Source organism: Micropterus dolomieu, linkage group LG02 (genome assembly GCF_021292245.1).
Source record: "Micropterus dolomieu isolate WLL.071019.BEF.003 ecotype Adirondacks linkage group LG02, ASM2129224v1, whole genome shotgun sequence".
Lineage (NCBI taxonomy): Eukaryota > Metazoa > Chordata > Actinopteri > Centrarchiformes > Centrarchidae > Micropterus > Micropterus dolomieu.
In genome coordinates this window covers 29,404,858-29,408,974 of record NC_060151.1, presented here as the reverse complement: position 1 = coordinate 29,408,974, position 4,117 = coordinate 29,404,858, and the positions used below count along the sequence as shown (strand labels likewise).

Below are 4,117 nucleotides of genomic sequence, written 5' to 3'. Positions count from 1 at the left end.
TGTCAAACGAACTAATATCTGGCTTTGTGCCTTCTTCAAATCGCAAAAGACTGCGATTTAATTAAATAAGTATAATAACAAGGCCTGTAAATAAGATATTAAATCAGTATAAATAAGTTATTTTAGGAGGTTTATTAAGTAACTAAGAAACTTTTACTGAGTACATTTTAAGGGAGGTACTTTTTACTTTTACTTGAATAGATTATTATAAGAGTAACTTTACTTGTACTTAAGTAAAAATTCATCAGTGTAACAGTAGTTTTACTTAAGTACAATATTTTAGGACTCTTTCCAGCTCTGGATATGCCCCATGCTAGTTTGACATGTGATATTTACATGGGTTGAAATTTGAGATCATCCTTAACATTTATTACTAAACTGGTAAAAACACAATCATTGATGAGTGACACACCTTTAACCCTTTCCTCTCTCAGCTAACAGACTGCGAATCATTTAGCTACAGAAAAGTTTAATATTCCCCCTAAAAATCAATATGACCAGGAAAAGCTTCAGTTACCAAAATGTCAGTTGATTTCCTCCTTTGTTACGTCTTACACCCACTAGAGGTCACACATCATCCATAAATAAAACATGCACTACTGCACTACTCACCATTCAAATGCATTTCTGTACATACAACAAGTCTGAGGGGCCTGAGGAGGAGAAATGAGGTCTAAGCGTCTGCAGTTGGACCTTTTTGGCGCTCCACATTTCACTGAGTAATGTGGAGCAAAAGTGAGCGTGTGCAGAACTTTGTGAGTCATATGAGTGAAAACACAGCATTTGAGACTCGTAACTACAGATTCAACAGATTAAAGATGTTGTAGTTAGTGACTTTTGTTTGAACAAGAACAATATTCAAGAGTTTTCTTTTAGAAAATATTCACTTCAGCAACTGTAGCAAAAAAAATTTATTTATTTTGATACATGCATGTGGCTACAAAACACAACTTCAGCCTCCAAAATGACCATACAGTTGAATCAGCACGTCTCTAAAACAGTTTCAACACAAACAGATTATAACCATCATGAAGGAGGATTTACTGCAGGACATTTAGATTAGACTGCATGAGTTGAGTTCATACATGTGCTCAAAGCCGACAGAAAGGATTTCCCTTAATTAAAAATCAGGTTATTGTGATAAAAAAAATTCCAAAGGGGTTAATAGTTCAGCACTTTCACATCTACAGGACAGTTGTTGCCACGGCAAAACTTGACAAGACTTAAAATTGACATTTATCTTTCAAACCAAATTATTAATGTAAAGTTCAGTTTAAGTATTTTTTAGAGCAAAAGCTGCTTGTTCACTTTAGATATAATTTTACATTAAGGTACACTAGCTCAGATAGGTGATGATGGACATGTGTTCCTCTGACCTCTAAAATATGCTCCTTATGTTTTTTAATCCATTTGTTAATGACTTCAGAAAATTCTATGACAGCGTGAGTTTAATATACCTGCAATGTAATCAATAAACACCATCCTGTTTTCAGTTATTTGAAGGGGAAGTTTTATGTAAATGACAAATTATCATCTTGTCTTTGCGTAACAACTGGATCCTTCAAAAACCTTCTGTCACACAGAGAAGATGTGGAGCTGGAAGAAGAAGAAGGGGGAGTGAGCAGGAGCGCCCCCGCTGGTAGTTGGTATGTTGCCGGCAGCTGTGCTGTTGCTGTTGTTGCTGGTGGTGTTGGTGTCTGAGCCAGGAAGGTGGCGTTGTTGATTGTTTCCAACTAATAACACTGCTGCCTGGAACCAAGAGCCGCTCTGCTCACCGCCAGATCACCCTGAACAAACAGACAGGACAGATGTGTTCAAGTCCAACTTTCTGTGAAACGGAAAATAATGTTGTGTTTTCTTTTTTTGTTTGTTTCTCCAAATGCGCTATAAGGTCAATATACAATTTTGTCTTCTCACCAAGCTCTCTTGTGAGTGAGTAAAGTGAAAAAGCGTATTTCCAGAAAGGCCTTGAAATGTGCTCATTTTAAAGCGAGACTATGCAACTTTTCCTGATCAGCAGTCACTGTAGTTCCATGAGGCATTTATTGAATAATGGAAAATGATCTAATGAAACAGTAGTGAGAGTTTAGAAGAGTTGATTAAGAAAAAAGCTCAGGTCTAGGTTAGTTGAAATCCCAACTTTAAAAATCTTTGCTAAAATAGTCAGCAACTCGGAGTCCTAAAAAGCTCACTGGAGTCAGTCAAAAACTGGTGAAATACAATGCGGCGCTGTAGCTGTCTTGTGGGAGATGTAAAAACACTGTTCTCAGAAACTGATGGTTTGCTTCAGTTGACAAAAATTATAATACACAGATTCTGTTCTTCATCATTCTCTTTCTCTCTATCTCCATTTAAACCATGTTTGAACCAAGGAGGTGCAGAGACACACCAAAGTAAAGTGACCTGTATGCCGTTACAATCAAGATCTCATATGATTTGTTAGGATGCAGCACAAAAACAGCACTTGCTCCACTGGAGCAACAGAACCACATAAAACAACATCAATATACCGTCAGTATTAAATAGTCAGTACTCCGAATAAATCCATCCATTTTAGCAACCTTTTATCATATCGATGTTAAGACAAATGAATTATTTAATGTCAGTCGAGTGATCGCTAACCTGACAACCCGCCTCGCTTTTCATGTCTGTCACATGTGCTCAGTGTGAACCTGCCCTAATCTGTGAAGAGAACAGGGAACCAATGGCAGGCCTGTGAATTCTAGTGTTCGCTAGCGAATGCCAATTGAGCTGAACGGGCTGCAAGTATCGCTTCATACTATCAGCAGTAACAAGGACACAGAGCAGTAAGTCAGGAAGGATAAGGAGAGAGCTACTGTCAGTGACCTCCACCTGCAAAACCATTTATCCTTTTAGGGTTGTCTGGCTGTTGCCTCTCCTCTGCACCTGTTTTTACTTTGACTTGCACTAAAACAAGTGACATTGATTCACAACCGCTTATGCTTCCTAAGAGGACCGATTAATATTAATAAAGTTATTGAAATTGTAACAATTATGAATAATTGTGTGTGAGAAATGGTGAGCAGACCAACAAAGCTTAAGCCAAAGGGGTTATGAACCAAAATGGGGATACACTCTACCTGTTGTCACCAAATTGGCATGAAGCACAGCTGGAGGTTGAACTAAAGGCTGAGGGTTTCAGATGTGTGGGTGCAAGTAAAGTGTATGTGTGTGATGTATTAGTACGAGTAAAGAGAAAAAAGAAAAGGCACAGAGAGCGAGATATTTGTGATGCTATTCCAGGCTTTTACCGCAGCTTCTTTCAGTTCTTGTTTGTTTCGTGGTGTTTCTCCCTTCAGTCTCCTCTTAAGGAGGTGAAATGCAGCTCTATTGGGTTAAGGTCAGCTGATTGACTTGGCCAGTCTAAAACCTTTTTCCCCCTGATGAAGTCCTTTGTTTTGTTGGCAGTGTGCTTTGGCTCATTGTCCTGCTGCATGATAAACTTCCTCCCCATTAGTTTCAATGCATTTCTCCATAAACTGGCAGACAAAATGTTTCTGTCCACTTCTGAATTCATTCAGTTACATCATCAATAAATATTAATGAGCCAGAAGCAGCCATGAAATTACCTCCACCATGCTTCACAGATGAGCTTGTATGCTTCGGATCATAAGCAGTTTCTTTCTTTCTCCACACTTTGGCCTTTCCGTCACTTTGCTAGAGATTAATCTTGGTCTCATCAGTCCATAAGATTGTGTTCCACAACTTTTGCGGCTCATCTCTGTACTTGTGCAAATTTCAATCCGGCCTTCCGATTCTTACTGCTGATGAGTGGTTTGCATCTGGTGGTGTGGCCTCTATATTTCTGCTCTTTGAGTCTTCTTCCAACAGTGGATTGTGATACCTTCACCCTGCACTGTGGAGGTCGTTGGTGATGTCACTTACTGATGTTTTGGGATTTTCTTCACAGCTCTCATGATATTTCTGTCATCAACTACTGTTGTTTTCCTTGGCCGACCTGTTGGATGTCTGTTGCTCAGTACACCAGTAGTTTCTTTCTTTTTCAGGACGTTCCAAATTGTTGTGCTTGCTATGCCCAATGTTTGTCCAATGGCTCTGGTCGATTTTCCTTCTTTTCTCAGCTTGACAATGGCTT

General features: G+C 39.0%; 2 protein-coding genes across 2 annotated transcripts in view; both read right to left on the bottom strand.

Annotated features, from left to right (window-relative positions):
* Positions 1-4,117, bottom strand: part of LOC123961919 (prostasin-like) — a 30,575-nt gene that overhangs the window by 9,726 nt on the left and 16,732 nt on the right. The window lies entirely within an intron of this gene.
* The window catches only part of LOC123962207 (trypsin-like protease), a 5,036-nt gene continuing 1,815 nt past the window's right edge, over positions 897-4,117 (bottom strand). The window contains exon 3 of the mRNA XM_046038216.1: positions 897-1,787. The gene's annotated coding sequence lies outside the window, so the exon portion shown is untranslated. The remainder of the gene's footprint in view (positions 1,788-4,117) is intronic.